At 28.8% G+C, this 19065-nt stretch overlaps 1 pseudogene; it reads left to right on the top strand.

Moving 5' to 3' along the window:
• Positions 1–5220: 5220 nt before the first annotated feature.
• On the top strand, positions 5221–12362 carry LOC124422133 (annotated as a pseudogene).
• The last annotated feature ends 6703 nt before the right edge of the window (positions 12363–19065 follow it).

The following is a 19065-nucleotide window of genomic DNA, read 5'->3' as shown; positions in this document are numbered from 1 at the left end:
TTTTCACCAGTTTTCATTATTTTTGATTGAAAAGATTTTTAATTTAATTTTATAAATACTACAGACTGGACAAAAAAAATAGAAAAAAAATTAAAGAAAGATAAAGAAGATAAATAATAAAAAAAAAATGAAAAAAAAGTAAGAAAAATGTTTCGTTGTTCTGCCGAAAAGTCATATAAGCTCATAAGAATTATTTTTTTGTGTGAACGTCATTAGATCCATTTATAATGATTTACTGTCAGATAATTTATTAGAGCAATGTCTCGAAATTTTTACCTAAATTACTAATAAAAGTTTAATTTCATTAATATGGATGTTTACTCCGAAACATGTGTTTTGTGACAGACAGACCATGGAAATAGCAAATTTCTTAGCCGTTTAATGAAAAAAAATTAAAAAAATACCCCTAAAAATTGAAGAGTTTTAGAAATAAGAGTAGATCAGAACGGTAAAATCTTCGTAAACGATAGAGACATTGAGTGTGTACATCAGTCTAAGAGATATACATCTGTCGTATCTAAAGAGGCCAAGTCTGCCAGTAGAAAAATACTTTACAAGGCTTTTTCAAAGCTGAGTATAGCTGAGATAAGTTATTGAAATCAATCGTTATCCACCGTAATTTCAGTCGTATTAATGTGATAAATGCATTTTTCTCGAAACAAAATTTTTCATATTCAGTACAAAAACTTCTCTATAATTGTAGGTCTGATTTTTGACAAGAGTAACTATGACTCTCTTAGTTGATGGATAATGATGCACAATACAAACCATGGGTAAGTTCCTAGCCTTTCCTGTCCTAGTCAAGCTCCAACCTCTGCGTGATCCTGCTGATTCCTCCCTGCAGGTAACTTATAGATGATTAACGAGATTCTCTGTTATTATTAAAAAAAAAGTAAAAAAATAACTTATGGGAATTGCTAATCTCCTATCTCGCACCTCCCTAGGTAGTGGATCAGAGAAAGCTCGCAAAATATAACGGGTACCAGAGAAATAAAATATTTTGAGCGAACCAAAACTAGCAAACCAAAACCTAGGAGTGTCTATACCCATAATGAGGCTTCCTAATCAGTGTCTGTTCCCTAGAAGGACAGCTGCAATCCTTTATTTGGCAGAGAGGTATAAAATGCAACCCCTCTCCCTCAAAGTCAAGAAGAAGAAACAGAGCTTTGGATGAAAGTTATAGTGTCTTCCATAACATTAACCAAGCATCATTCTCAATTATTCCATTAGAATCCAGACTGAGAAGGGTGCTTTAAATCTTACATCAAATGGAGTCAACAACGACCCACCCCCCACAATACAATCTGATGTTGAACAGCAAACACATATTGTTGCAGCTCTCACTAGGACTGGACGGCCAAGACAGCGTAAAAAATAGACCAATGATATAAAAAAGACATAAACCTGGCATCTACTACAAAACATACTAATCATGATATTAGTGAACTACGAGTCATACACGGAAATAACCTTATTCCAGCAATCAGACGAAAAATTATTAAAGAAGAAATAGAATTGAAACTGAAAAGACAAGAAGAAATACACGAAGTCACTAACACGCTTGTAGGCAATGATGTATTCGACATAGAATTGGATAGTACCTAAGAAATCAATGTTCAAGAAAACATAACAAGTAGCACCCGCAGCATGGAGGGAGTTGATAAAAGAACAAAAGAGAGTTTCTTAGACATTTTCTCACAATACGACAAAAAGACTACCTATTCCAAAAATTAACCCATTAGAAAAGGTCAGCTTAATCATACAAAACTTGAATGAGAACATTATGCCTTTTCTTATAGAAGGACATAGAAAGTCTGCAAACTATTTTATATTGTGCTGCTACTATTGTTACCATCAGGACAGGGAATACAATTAACATGAATGATGACAGCCAAAGAAGAACTCGGATCAACAAACCTAACAATGAATCATATTGGTTAATGTGTATTGAGAAGAAAATAGCAGACTTAAAGAGTGATAAATCGAGACTTAAAGATTATCTAAAAACGAACATAAACACAAGACATAACCAGAAGACATAAACACAAAGTTAAATCCATTTGTAAGAAGCATAATATCTATTCACAATATAAAAGAAATGAAGAACTACTAAATAGAGTACTAGATACCCTGCAACAAAAACTAGCAATACAAGTTCAGAAGAGAAAGAAATATCTGATATCAGAGCAAAGAAAAGTTAGCAACAGAACTTTTGGAAATAACGAGAAAATGTTCTACAGAAATCTTAAACAAAATCCTAATGATAATAGTTCTGATAATCTTCTTCCCATAGAACGAGTTCAGGAATACTGGTCCTCACTCTGGTCTGCTGATGAAAAATATAACAACGAAAGATGGATAAAACAAGAAAAACAAAGACATATAAGCCTACCAGAAATGCGACTCAACGAGATTACCAACATCCAACTGAAAGAAACACTACAACGAGCGCATAACTGGAAAGCCCCCGAACCAGACAACTTCTGATACAAACGACTTACCTGTGTACACAGAAAAATGGTAGAACTATTCTTCAAATGCCTCAAATACCCTAATCTATTTCCAGTCTCCCTAATCCAGGAAATTACTTATTTATTATCGAAATCGACGACACTCCATGGTGATTCATCAAAAGGCAGACCAATAATCTGTTTAAATACAATCTATAAAATACAGCATGCATCTTCAAAGCCATTTACAAGCATCTAGCAACAAATAATATCATGGAAAAAGAGTAAAAAAGGTGCGTCAGAAATACAAAAGGATGTAAAGAATAATTAACTATTGATGAAATAATACTAGAGGAGGCAACCAAAGAAATCTCTATGCTTGCTATATTGATTATAAAAAATGTTTTGATTCTCTTCCTCACTCATAGGTTCTAGAAATCCTGCCCATATATAAAATAAGTCTGACTATTACAAGCTTTCTTTGAGATATAATGAAAATCTAACGAATCATAATCGAAGTTTACCCGAACAACAATAACAACAACCACCATTCAGAGATCTGAAATAAATACTGGACGAATGTATCGAACAAACCCAATATCCGTAAAGAAAGGTATATTTCGAAGCGACTGTCTAAATGCACTCTAGTTTTATATGGCACACAACTCTCTTAGCAATCTATTTAAAACAAGAAACATTTAACATAAGATCTGAAAGAAGGCCGATATACAAAATAAATCACCTAGTTTATATAGACGATTTGAAATTATATCCTACTATTAAAAACCAAATAGATCAACTTGTATTCTTAGTATCAAAATTCAGTAGCGATATTAAGATGAAATTTGAAATCGAAAAATGTAGGACAGTAAATATTCGAGCAGGGAAGATCACAATCATGTAAGAACCGAGCCCTATGTGTATATAAACAATGGAAATGGATGAACTATATAAATATCTTAGAATGATGCAGAACAGGAAAATAGCACAACCTGAAATGAAGCAAAAACTCCAGCAAGAATTTAAGTCGCCTATACAAACTCTTCAAGCCCAAGCTTAACGGCAAAAATCTTAATAAAACAGTGAATACCTATGTCATACCTATTATTATCTATAGCTTTGGATTGTGAAATCGACACAGAGACCTTAGAAATCTACAAAGAACTATTAGAATGCTCATGACTTAATACAACTTACATTATCCAACATCGTGTACAGAAAGAATGATGCTAGAATGGGCAGCAAAGAACTGCCCATTCATAAAACATAAAACTGCTATATAACAAACAAATAACAAGCCTTAAAAAATACTTTGTAGATAAAGCCAGAACATCCGAGCTAAATAAATCCATTGTATAAGTAAATGACAAACTTATATCACTAAACCTAATGTCAGAAGAAATCTCCAGCTCCAGCAAGGAGGAGAAATAAAGCAGATGGAGGAAAATATCTTTGCAAAGACTAAAAAGTTCATATTGACTATCCAGGAGAAAATCATAACAACCAGAAATTATCTAAAACACATCATCAAAGACCCAAATTCTTCTGAAAACGATGCAGAAGATGTGACTCACCAGGAGAAACAATAGATCATATTGTCTCTGCTTATCTAATACTAGCGTAGAGCGACTACCTGAAAAGACAATAATGTAACAAAGATTATACATCTTGAGCTTCTGAAGTTTCAACTCAATAGCAAAATCAACAACCGCGTTATTATTCATATGCTCCTCAACCTGTAATTAAAACAAAACAGTAAAATATATTATGATAGAACAATCCTCACCAATCATACTAAAAAACACAATAGGTCAGACATGACAATAGTAGATGAAAGAACAAAATCAACCACCCTAATTGATATAGCTATATCCCTCAGCCGTAATATGATCAGAACTCGTTATAAAAAAATATCAATATACTCGGAACTCGCTGTAAAGATAAAAACAATATGGAATTTAAACATTGTCTAAATAGTCGAATAGTTCCAGTCATATTGTCAAATGTTGGCATCATATCGATGATCCTAAGACAGGACCTGGTTTCACTACACCTGAAACCAAATGTAATATCGAAAATGTAGAAGGGAGTTGTTATTGACACCTGCCACACTCAGAAAATTTCTACAGTAAATCATCCATGTTATGCACCAGTCGGACTAAAGTCTCTGAAGCACTAACCATAAGAGCATGTCTTCAACACATAAAAATAATAATAATAGATTAATAATTTATTTTTGCAAAAATAGAACGAAAAAAGTAAAAAAGATAAGACATGCACGAAATCGGTATGAATCATTGACTATACAAATGTAAATAAATATGCGTAATAAGATAAAAAATCAACGTAAGTAATTATCGAACATTTACGTGACGATAAAAACGCATATGTAAATGTATGAATGTTAAAAAAAATAGTAAATATACACAATTGCAATGATATTTGCCACTATTGTCGTAAATTTACGTTTATTTGCAAGAATGAGTTATAAGTACGAGAATGAAAGTAATCGTGATAGCCTGCGAAATTATCACTTGTTGTGTTACGTTTTTTTCTAGTTAGAATAGAGAAAACAAGGAAACAGGAAATAACGTTACAGATATTGTTTTAGTATTATATCTCCATTGATAGCATCCAAGTCTTCTTTTTTTTCAAGACCATCATCGTCATGAAACTAGGTATTTCCGAAACTTAAATTTTTATACTATTTTTGTCTTTTCTTTCCTCTATTAATTCCTTTTTTTTATATTTTTAATTAAAAATTTTGTTTATAGGTAATTTTTTTTCATTACTTTGTATGCTACTAAGCATCATAGAATCCAAAGATACTATGGATTTCGATTGTGACTACACCTATGAATTGAAAACAAATATTAATTATTATGTGTATAATTCTGATGTGTATAATCCTAACTATTACATTGGAGAACATAATTGTCGGTAAAGTGCTAGAAGCAATGCTTGAATTAAATTGAATTGCAGTTTTCGATATTCCTCCGGTAAGATCTCACTTTATTATTAATATTATTATTACTATAATTAAATAGGTTTATTTTGTGTAATTTCTAGGATAAATCGATCAACATCTTGTTAATAAAAATTCAGTTCGGATTGTATGCAAAAGTTGAACAGAAATAAGTCGATGATTTATTGGACTTTACTGCAATATGAAGACTAGACAAAATAATGAATAAATTCCATCGTCGATAAAGTTCGAATTGTTCATTGGATTTTATGAAAGTTAAAATCGAGAATGACATCGAGTACGTTTTCTGTAAATTAAATTTTTCATAATCGATAGCATCGGAAATGACTATAAAATTCCATTCGAGATATGATATTTATAGAAATAAATTTTGATGTATTCTCAGAGAAATTAAAGAGAAATGTAGATATGGTTGGAAGAATCCGGTAAGTAAAATCAGAACATAATCCATCGATGATTTATTTAATGATCTATTAATGATATTTCATACATTGTTTGTTTACAGTTGAGAATCATAGGCGGTGTTGAAACAAGAGTAAAAGAAGATACTATAATGGCTGATATAGTACATCTTGATACACGTTTTCTCTATTGTGGCGCAACTATGATAACACTGGAATACGGCGGCTCTTTGCGTTGCGTTGTATGAAAATAGTTTATATATTCTAGGAGTTATTATTGGAAGACATAATACATGGGCAAGTACTTCTGAACAATCAAAAATTTTGAATAACAAAATTTTTTTAAGAATAAATTATTGAAATTATTGTCGATTTGATTTAATGTAATCTTAGTTAACGAAATAAAGGCAATTCGACTTTACCTTATCGATGATATAATCATACATCCGAATTATAGGTCAAAATTGAACGATTTAGCATTTATTAAATTGCAGAAGAGGTTAGAATATATCATGAAAATTGATCCAGCTTGTCTTCCGTTTTATTACACATGGCAAAACTTTACAGATACTGTTGTTACAGCTATAGATTAGTATTTCGAATCTTTATTTTTATTTTGTATAACAAATTTTATAAAATAATTTTCATAGATTGGGGTCATATGAATTTTTATGGTGTCAAGTCTGAAGTTTTGAGAAAAGTTTATAACAGGTTACTCGATCATTTTTATTTTTTTTTGTCTATGAATACATTTTAATTTTTAAGTAGATAAAAAAATCTTATTGATTTATTCTATCTTAAAATCTACAAATAATTAACTCAATGATATATACTGTTATTTAATTATTAACATGTGTTGCATAGCTTTCTATTAATGAATTTAAATTCCTAACTGATAAATAAATATATTTTATATTTTGTCTTATCTAAGAATCTATAAATATGTATTTTGTCATAATTCAATGATGTATATTAGTGTTATTATTGTAATATTAATTACATTTGTCTTGTCCAAAATGTTCTTCTTAATCTTAGAATATTGATCACTATATTTATACGTATTCTTTCTTTTCACAGGAGAAACATATTGTCAGGCTTATTAAAGAAGAAACGGATCAAATATTATACAAGATAAAGTTTGAATAAAAAATAAGTTTTTGATTTTAAATCAGAGATCTAGGTATTACATAAATATTTTAACACGGAATATAAAGTGGATATCTAACGATTTGTTCGTGACGATTGAACTCACGAGCGTAATCTACATTACGCTTAATTTTCTCGTTCATCTATTTAAGGATCTGAGATACGATAAAGTTTGACGAAAACTGCATGATAAAATGTAAAACTTACTCTAACTATAAATGTGAATTGAACATTAACTGAATATTAACTCAAATTAAAGTGTTTAATATGAAATTTACAATTTTCACTTCTAAAGAAATTTAAAAACCTCTGCAATTAATCGGGAAAAATCTAACTCATCGTCCAAACGATTTTGATCTATAATCTGAATTGTGATGTAATACCTTTATGATTCTATTTTTTTCAATATCTAGATTAAAAATAAAATAATAATAAATAGTAATAATTAGATGAAACTTTTAGTTATTTGAAGCAATCAGCTAATTTTTAGTTCCTTAAATGTGATAAAAGCAACATCCTTAATAGGGATTATTTCAATCTAAAATAATACATCAACATTGATTTTCCAGCAAATAGTGTCTCGTTATCCGTAAAATCGTGAATAATAATGTAACATCGATTTGACTAGGAAAGTGCTTCCGCTGTCTGTACCTACTACATATACGATTACGTATTTATTTGAATTAAGTCAAATGACTTGTATTATTCAATGATCTACATACGTGATTAAATAATTTCTATTTAATACAAGAATCTTGCTTTTTGTTTCTAACTTTATACTTCTTCTTCTTTTATTTTAAAAGATATTCAATTTAATAATAATATAGTAACGATAATAATATGATTTTTAATATTTATAAAAGGTATATATAAATTAAATTAAAGAGACTCTATGATCAGTTAAAAATAAATAATAAAAAATAATTCAAATGATTATATACAACTTTTAGAATAAATCTTTAGAAAATTTATTAAATCATATTCTATCCCGGACGCAAGACATTATTATTCTAAAACCTATGTTGGATGCATATCAGCATACATAGGGATATCAGCATTCATACATTTCTTATAATATCGACCGAGAAAATATTTGTTCACATCATTTATATCAACATTTGAATCTATATCTTTATATATTAGTAAATATTTGTAATTTCTCTTTAGTAGAAACAACTTCCATTGTTTGTAGATTAACATCTTAATATTGAACATAATTTGAAGACTGAATTGATTTGTATCAATTTCTCCATATAATTAGTTTTCGTAACATTACAATTACCAAACAAATGTAATATCATTTGTAGCATCTACTTGCAACCTGAAGTAACCACTTAAAAAAACTATCCATTGCATCTTAATGACACTCATAATAGAAAACCGTAAGATTTTTGTTTCATTTTTTTCTATCTAAAAATGACCATTTTTTTCAATTTTATCGGCAATTTTTAATGTCTAAAGAATAAAATCCAGATTTTGATAAATAAAAGAAAATCTGATTAATTTTTGTATTCAAAATCATGCGGACATAGCTGAATTATATAATGAATTTTCATTGCCGTCCTAAAGCAAGAAGTAAATGTCAATAATTACGAACAAACAATATTGTACATTATACTGTAATCTTGATACTGTGGAAATATTTGTCGTGCAGTTCATTCAATAACAATAATTTTACTCATTCACTAAATTAAGAAAATGAATATGTGCTTCATCAATCACAAATAGATTGTGAATAAGGTCTTCATTTTCGTCCAAACGGAATAAGAGTTGACGATAAAAATTTATGTTGCTAACGTGGTCTTGATCATCTGATGGAAAACAAATAAAAAACAAATAAATTTTTTCGTACCCATAAGATCATTTTGATATTAGAAACAAAGTTGAGATAAACAAATTAATCATAAGACATCGTTAAGCAAAAGAGCGAAAAGATAGTATTAGTGAGAGAATAAAAAATTGTTATAATTTTGCTACTGCCTCCTTTCCTCTTTCCTTTTACCGGCCATGGGTAAGAGATACGCAAATCATACAGTTAAGTGTCATTTTCATAATAAAAGAAGACTGTAGACAAAGCGAGCATATATTGTTTGTATATATATGCGGAGATAAGAGCACTTTTAGTCCTCTAACAAGAATTCGTATAAAGGTTGACTTAAGGGTCTGGGTATTCAGTTGTTTAGAATCGCTCGGAAAGTGGAAGACACGGTATTTGAGTACCAATACGTCGGTTAATTTTATCGTTAAGCGTTCGGAGAATGGAAACATTCTGTTTTGACTCTGTTACACTATCAGTGATTATATACATAATGAGTTTAGACGAATAATTGAAAGATACACCGTTGAATATCAATTTTCACTTTGATTCCCTTTAATTCTTTTTCTAAAAAGGAGATAAAAATTCAACTCTAAAAGGATTAAGTTGTATGATTGGGCGGCTGGCACCCTGCGTTCCGACGAAACGTTTTCGTGGAAAAACCTCAGATGAACTGCTAGTGAGAAATAAGAGGTAAAGGCAGACTGATGTTCGAAAATTTTCCGATTCCCGAAATCAAGACTACTTTACTTTTATCGAGCAGGGTAAATGAACTAATTATGGCTTTTATTAGGAAACTGAAAGAGGGGTTATGTGTCCTAAATTTCCTTCTGCTCAAGAGTAAACAATTGACCTTGAATATCTATTGCTCTTATCGACTTAACTTCTTCTGTACGCACAATGTCTGATAATATTCTTGTTGTAAAAAGAATTAATTATTCTTGTCGATAATGTGGGGAAAAGTTCTAAGACTTCTATAGAGAACATCGAAACTGAAGTTTTGATATATCCATCTGTTTACAAAAAATAAATGTCGAAGGTGACTTGAATGTACAAAACCTCTTCGCAGTTTTTATGGTTTTCGGAGAAAACAGAGATTCTTTAAATATGTTTATTAAGCTTATACCAGTACAAAAAATTTGAAGAGACCGTAAAGATAAGACAGAAGTTAAAAATCTTGACTCATTTAATATAGATTCTAGTAACATTGAATTAAAAAGGCAGGTTTCAAAAAAAAATCTCTGCTACTCCATATATCAAATTATTCAAATACCACGTACAGGATGAAAGAAATTATATATCATATCATATAATTTTTCAATTCTACAAATCATCATTCTTCAAGAGAATGAATTGGCCCGACCCATCGTTTATTTGAAAATTTTTATCTTCGCTATAAATAAAATACGATGCGAGTAAAAAAAATTTGATCTTCAATTTCAAGGTCGGGAAATTTTGTGGCATCATTTTTAAACAAATCTTCACCGATTTAGGTGAAGAATTCCACTGTATTGGTCATATAATTTTCTTTCACTTTAGCCAAATATTTCACTTCGAGCACGAATTATCGGCACACCTTTTAGATAAATTATCTCAGTAATAAATTACGGCTACAATTTGATAATATCGACAACTATAATTTTTCTAAAGTACAGCTAAGAAATGATAACAAATCTTTTTTGCCTTCTTGATCAAAAAGCGAATCGGTATTATAAATATCGATGAAATACCGGTATTTTTAGATAATTATTCTATTACCTCGAAAGAAACCGAAGAAATACCGATATGAAGTTATCAAGGAGATGATATATCGAAATAAATGTATCTTCATATAATATTTGTATAATACCTATAAATATTCTGGAGAAAAAAATCACAAATTATATGAAGTGGTGTTCTTGTAAAATCATACAAATAAAATTATAAAATTATATCTAGAAGACCTATAAATGAAAAATATAAATAAACTACGATTATATTGATTTTACTAAAGGATTCAGTATTCAATGGTATTTCGCGATGAATAGTGTTCTCAGAAAACCAGTTTAACCGTTTGTGTAACACGAGCCACTTTCGCGCTCTTCAGATTTGTGTCGAAAAAAGCCAGGGCATTTGGCCGAAACAAACAATTGAAGAACAACTGAAGAAACAATCGAAGAACCGCAATCGCACTCCTTAGCGTTTTTCGATCATGTTTTGTCAAAACCCTCTAGTACGCAAACGTTTAATTACAAATTTCATTCATTTCATTAAATTTATCTATAATTATATTTCCGCTTTACTTATTACGAAATTACTTCTATATTATAATTATCATATTTTTTAGTATTTATTCTACTATATGAACAAATTCAAAAACGAATTTAAGTGATACTTACTCGAATGAATTTACAAAAAGACAATTAGAGAAAGAATATCATAAAAGAAAACTTGAAGAGCTTGATGGTAATAGCAAAAAAATAGAATAAAATTAACGAAGAAAAATTGACGGAAGCATGTATAAAATTAAGTACAATTCATGATAGATTATTTTTTCTAATGGATAATAAAATTAAGCAGTAAGATGAGTGGAAAAGTATGTCTAAATATAGATCTTGTAACATGAATGAATCTTTTATTTTGAAGGACTAATATACAATTTCTTGACAAAGTTCTCAATATTGTGTTGCAAACATTAAATATAAAAGAATTATTTGATCGCCATAAAACTGTAACATTAAAAAATGGAGGATCAAATGTTTGTCACGAATATAATATCAATCTGAACGATATTGTTTATCTAATTACAGATAATGGTGCCAATATAAATATATTTTATAATAAATGTTCATTTGTTAAGGTGCGGATATGTTACAAAGTAGCTTGTGATATTTTTTGTAGGAGTAATTCTCATGGTTTGTGTAAACATGTCTAGAATAATGACCGGCAAATTAAACTAATTTTCCGTAACAACTTTCACATAGTGAAACAATGTATAATGTTAACTCTTATTTTCTTTCTTTGGGACAGCAATCTTCAACTTCCAACAGCAATCGAGATATTTTATGAGAGTTTGTATGTCAAAAATGATGAAGAAAAAGTACTGAACAAAGGAAAGAAGTATTTAGATTAATTTTGTAATGGGAAAATTTTTCCGAACTTTGAGATATAAAAAACAGAAATTTAATAGCAGTGAAAATAAATACCGAGCATTCATTTCCTTAATATCTAATTTTTCATCCAGACTTTTTTGTTTTTTTTTTTATCTTTTTTTTTTTAATAAATGTTATACATATGTATATCTACTGTTATACATATGCTATACGTACCTAACTTGCTGAGCTGAAATTTTGGACAGATATAAGTTTATAATTCTCTCTTGAAGCATTTTATATTTTGTATAATGTGGATACTTCCGATATCTATTGAGCAAGAAATTCAGAGATCATTCTTACGAATTATGGCAAAATATAGTAGGTGTAGGATATTATACTACAACTATTACAGTACTTCGCATCCGAGCGGCTAGACATGTCGTGATTTGGGAATATTTATCAAAAGCAATACTATACACTCAGAAATAAACTCTTATCAAACAGACAAAATACAAGCGACTACAATGTCACTCTAAATAATCATGATATCATTATCTCAGTAGTATATTGCCGATCAAGGCATCGAATAATAATAGAAGAATACAAACATTTTTTAGAATCCTACCCAATACCATTCGATGAATTTGTCATCCTCAAACTAGTCGAACCATTTACTCAATGTTGGAGATATGTTACGAAAGACAACTTTTTTACGAGTGCATCACTGACAACAAAATTGTTGGCAAAACGAATAACATTAGTTAGAACTATTCAGAGTAACAGAAGAGAATTGCCCAAACTGTCGAAATTAACAAAAGACAAAATGGAACGTTTCTCGATAATAATTTATAAATCAAATAATTGTACTCTAACTATTGATAAATTTAAATCAAGCAAAAATGTTATAATATTAATTTCGAAGTATAAATATGTAAAAATCAATAACAATAGAAAGTGAATATCTGAGACAGTTACGTATTATAATAAAATCAAAGTCAGCGTCGATGTCACTGATCAAATGAAAAAAAAATACAGCGTCAAATTCAAATCCTACAGATGGCCTATGCATCTTTTTCAACATACTTTTGACTAGTATCAATGTATATAATGTATTATAAGGAAAAAATAGATAAAATACATCAAGACAATAATTTCTACTATGATTAGCAAAAGAGTTTGCCGAAATCTATCACGAAATTCTCCAAGAAGAAAAGAAAAACGTATAAAAACATCAAGGTCAATGTAACATTTTGTATTCGCGGAAAATATGCTAGATACGATTTTGCAAAGATAATAAAACAACTAAACCTTGTGTAATTTGTAAAAAATATGTTTGCGATAAATGTATGAGAAACTTATCATCTGCAAAAAATGCAATTAACAAAACAAAAACATCCTTTATTTACTTCTAAATGAAGTAAACGCTTCCCTTATGATCTCCTGTTTATGTTATGTTTTGTTATATTTATGATACATATAAAAATATATGATTGAAAATATATTTAAATGAAATTAATTATTTTATTATTCTTTAAAAGTTATGTTGTGCATTATTTCTTACAATAAATTGATGAACCCTTCTGAAAAAAAAAAAAAACAACATTTTCTTCGTAATCAATCAAATGACCCATAATCAACTCCTAATATACCAAACATACCCATAAAAGTTGCAAAAATACTATATGTTATTTAATGATTATCGGTAATTATATCAAAATCAGCACGATATTATTTTAACCACTAAAAAAGGTGTAAATAATTCTATATAACATTTAGATCAAATAAAGAGATACTAAACAAAGAAAATGAAAAAAAATTTATCCAACATGTAGACACATATGATAAGAAAAGAATCACGTGATTCAAAGGACAAAGAAATTTGCATGTCTATTGAGAATGAAGATGTTGACACAAATAAAATAGAGAAAATGTTGATTGAATAGGAACAAGAAAGCAGAAGTGAAATATTATTTACTCACGTTTCAATTTTAGGAAAATTTAAAGTATAATTTAAAAACATTTACCCAACTTCTTTGTTTAAAGTCAAAAGAAAATAATTTTTCTTTTTGAAAAAAAAATAAGAATTCTATGCCACAATTATACAAGTTAGTTACTATAGTTTTAACAGTTCCTTGTACTCAAGTTAGCGTCAAACGTCTTTTTTCAACATTAAAATATATCTTATCACTATTACAACTTACCTGACAATGTATAAATATCTTATTAATTCAGACAAAAACTGAATAAACTAAATATTTTGTTCTTGAATATTCTTCTTTATCTGTTTCCACATTTATAAGTCAATGTTATATTATTTATAAATCTATATTCTTCTCTATAAACCGGTATAGTATCTGTATATATTTCGATATTTAGGTATATCGGTATGGACGTCAAATAACGTTAATTTATACTTGAAAATATACCGATATTAATAATAGGTTTACGGGATCCGTCAATTTGACGAATTTCAGATTTCATGAACAAAATTACAGAAATCATTACTACTGTTTTCTTGCAATTTTTGCCAACTTTTACTGATGGAATGATATGAATATATAGTATTCTAAAAAAAAAAACGTTCAATATTTATACAATACATAGAACACACCATACTGAGTAAAAGTCTTAGTAAACATAAATCGAAAAGTCAACCGTTTCTGAGATATAAACATTTTGTATGTTAATATCATGATTGACTACTGGATTCTATCAAAACGTGCGATGTTTTCCTTAGTATTTGTAAACCGCGTTCTAAATGTATCTATTCAATGTTCAAAATTACATCGGCTATTAGTCAGTTATCAGTAACAAGCGATAACATTATATACACATTTCACTACAATTCGGTATTACATAATTACAAACATCGTGCTTAAAATATTAGTTTATTACTCTAATAAAGAAATGATAGATATGCATTTTATGTATGGTCGTGCTAATCGAAACTTTGGCAGATCCAGATTTGTATTGGCGCTCAATATGGAGAATCACATTTTAAAAATTATAAAAGAAAATTCCGGAACTAACGAAGAATATCCGATATCGAAGAAATCGGTACTATTCTTGTTTCGAGAATGCGTCAGTTACTCTATCCATACCATATCAAACGAATGTAAGCACTATCCGAATTATCAAGCAAGAATAGAATTTTCACAGTGGCTACTCGTAAAGAGTGTTTCGAATTTGAATTTCCTTTCTTCCATTTTATTTACCGATGAAGTTTCATTATAAAAATGGAATTATACATTTCCATAATAATCACATATGGACAGAAAAAAATCCTTACGTACTTATTCAAACAAATCACCAACATCGTTTTTTGTTAAAAGTTTGAATAGGCATTATAGAAGATCACTTCATTGGTCCTGTAATACTCCCAAGTCAGTTTTTAGGCACTGCCCAGTACTTGGATGATATGCCTTTGGCAGATAGATTTTCGATGTGTTACATGCATGATGGAGCTTCACCTCATGAATCATTTTTGAGAAATCACTTAAACATGATGTTCAATCCAAAGTGGATTGGACATGGTGGACCAGTTGCGTGGCCTCCTCAATCTCCTGATTTCAAGCCTTTTATTTCTTTTTACGGAAATATTCGAAATATAAGGTATTCACCAATAAATAACTTAATAAATACCTTAGAAAAATTACGAAACCGAATCTGCAATACTTGTAAAATCATCCGATAAAGATGTGAAATTTTCAAGAGGATTCGCGGCTCTGTGAGATGATGCCAAGCGTATATAGAAATGGAAAGAGAACATGTAGAACACCTGTAAATCGAAAAAACAATAGTAAGTCAATTATAATAATAACATACAAAAACTTTTATATATCAGAAACGGTTGACCTTTCAATCTATATTTACTAAGACTTTTTTACTCAGTATAATATGTTATACATACTGCATTAATATTGAATGTAAATATTGAGATACAGAATTTTTTAACCTATATACTCAAATCTACTTCATCCTCAGCTGTATAATTTCAAAATTCTGTATGGTGTATATCTACTCATGTACTTCTCCAGATACCGTCAAATTGACGAATCGGCTAATTTGATAGTTAATCGTAAAAATTGCAAATAGGCGGATTTAGTGGCAGACGATTTGTCTGTACCAGATTCAGTGATGTCGCAGAACCTCCTGCGAAAAAAAATATTATATTAGATTATGTAAATAGCGCATTCCGATTGATAAAATAATGGAAACATAATTAAACATATAAAAAATTATACTAAAAAAGAAACACGTCGAGTTTTGAAAAGGGATTAGACAATTTCAACCCTTCAATTATATGCTTTTGTAGTAAATTTTGTATATTCGGGGAGTATAAACAAGTCTTTGAAAGCTTCGTTTTTATAATTCAAGAATGGAGTTCACTTTTTTTGCAAACACAATGCAAAGAAATAAATTTATGGACATTCTTAGATTCATACGTTTTGATAAAAAAAAACATAACGATTTGAACGTTTATGTACAGATAAATTTGCCCTAATATCCGAGTAAATGGAATACATAATAGTCAAGAAATAATAGTCAAGCGTGTTATAAGCCATATAAAAATATTTCAATTAATAAACAATGTTTCCTACGAAAGCTCGATTTCGTTTCATACTATATATGCCTAATAAACTATATAAATTTGATATAAAATTTTGATAACAGTCTATATTAAACTTAATTTTAAATATTAATTATAAATATAATTATATAATATACATATTATATAATATTATATAATATACATATTTATTTTTTTTATTTTTCTATATTTGGGTAAACGAAACCCAATTTTCGATATTTTTTGGAGAATACGTCGTCTTTAAATTAACTATAATTAATAATATAACTATATTTATATATATATATATAATATAATAATATTTATATATATAATATATAATATTTATATATATTATATAATTTATATATATATATATATATATATATATATAACTATATTTAATCAACTATATTTACGCCGAGAAAGAAATATAACTACAGATAACTTTTTCACTAGTATACCATTTGCTAAAAAATCACTTACACAAAAACAAGTTTGATTAAAACAATCCAGGCGATCAAGAGAGAGTTACCGAAATAAGAAAAATGACGTAAAGATAAAATGAGCACGTTTACCTCATTACATTATAAATCAGACAATACATTTTCACTACTTGCAAGAATAAACCAAAAATAAAAGTATTGTTACTAACCACAAAACAAACATTTATGAAAGTTGAAAATAATTAAAATTATTTATTATATATGTATAATATACGTATTATATACGTATTAAAATACGTATTATATACGTATTATACATTTATATATGTATAATATACGTATTATATACGTATTATATACGTATTAAAATTAAATACGTATAATAACCGTATAATAAATCGTTATTACAAAGATTTACCTAACAGCAATGTTTAATGTTTAAGCGACCTACTAAGGTTGTATGTGCGTGTGGCTTTACTATGTTTATTGGCTATCAAAGTAAGCGTCAAGAGATACAAAACAAAGATCATGGTGACTAACTATATCGATATTCGAGAGACGTAAAAAACAGAGTATAACAAGTCGTTGAGTGGACGACTTAGGCTGAACTAGCGTAAACGTTTAATATTTCTTAATATCTATTTTTCATTCATCTTGATCTATTGATAGCTTTCTGATCTATTTCTATCTTCTAATATATCTTATTCGATTACAATAAATTTCTAAATTAAAACAAATACCAATATGATACCAAAATCTCGAAATATGTTGATATTATATCATTGGAATCGAATTTGTTACATATATCCTCTAATCATACTATATAAATCTCGATTTGTTTTCTAAACAATTGCTGCTCACATCTTTGAGCATTTTCGATCTTTCCAATAGACTATTTATAATATACGTGTTATATGGATAAAAAATATCTTACATAGAAAAGTGGCTACTCGATTAAAATAAGGAAAAAATATAGCAATAATCATTGAAATGACAAGCAGAAAAATGAAAAGAAACAGAGAGCATGGTACAAGTTTCCGAAAACTAGATGTTACATTTGTATAGGTAAACATAATAAATAGAAAACATAAGAAACATGTAATAAATGTATAAAACATATTTGTAGTATTCATATAATACAGAAAACATCTAGATTGTGTGTCAATTATTACAAATGAAAATCGGTAAATATTACATGTTTCTACAAAAATGCATTCTTTTTTCAAACCATGATACAGTAGAACATCGGTTACCCGAATAAATATTGAGGATATGTGGCGATCAAGCTAAGCGAGACAAGCTAAAATATTAACATATCATTACCAAATGGTCTTTACTTTATAAACCATTATGTCGAAACGTAAACGTACCGTTTTATCAATTCGAACGAAACATGAAATAATAACTCGGTTAGATAATGCTGAAATAATAACTGAAATGTAGCACCTTGTGGAATTGAAAAATCAACAGTTTGTGACATTAAAAGACGAAAGCGTGAAATTCTGAATTACAGTAAAGGTTCATCGCAGTGCACACGAAAAAGTATGAAGTCTGCTAACAATAAAATTCTTGACATGGCTATGTATGAATGGTTTTATCAAAAGAGAGTCAAAGGAGAATCTATATCGTATATATATAGATGTGAAAGAGCTTTAAAGTATAATCAGAAAATGAATGGAGATTATAATTTTAAAGCACTATCGGGTTGGTTAGCAAATTTCAAATCACGTTATGGTATTCGTGGACTGTGCATGTCAGGCAAAAAACTATCAGATAAATCTACAGCTGAAATCTTTAAAAAAGAGTTTATAGAATTAATAAGATAAGAAAATTATATATTAGAAAATGTGTAACAAATGAAACTGGTTTGTTATGGAAATCATTTTCGCGAAAGACTTTTGAAAGAACTTTAGTATGTCAACATGAACGTTCAGCACCAGGTCATAAAGTCAGTAAAGATCGAATCATGGCTTTTGTCTATGCGAATGCCTCTGGAAATCGTAAGCTTTCGATTTTATTAATTGGAAAGAATAATAAACCTCGATGTTTTAAGAATATAAATTTAAGTGCTATCTCTATTACATATATGTCCCAGAAAAATGTTTGGATGAACTGTAACATTTTTATTGAATGGTTTTCAACGATTTTTATGCTAGCAGTAAAAAAATGACAGATA

The sequence above is a fragment of the Vespa crabro genome, chromosome 2 (assembly GCF_910589235.1).
Source record: "Vespa crabro chromosome 2, iyVesCrab1.2, whole genome shotgun sequence".
In the NCBI taxonomy this organism is placed as follows: domain Eukaryota; kingdom Metazoa; phylum Arthropoda; class Insecta; order Hymenoptera; family Vespidae; genus Vespa; species Vespa crabro.
This window is presented reverse-complemented; position numbering and strand designations above follow the sequence as displayed.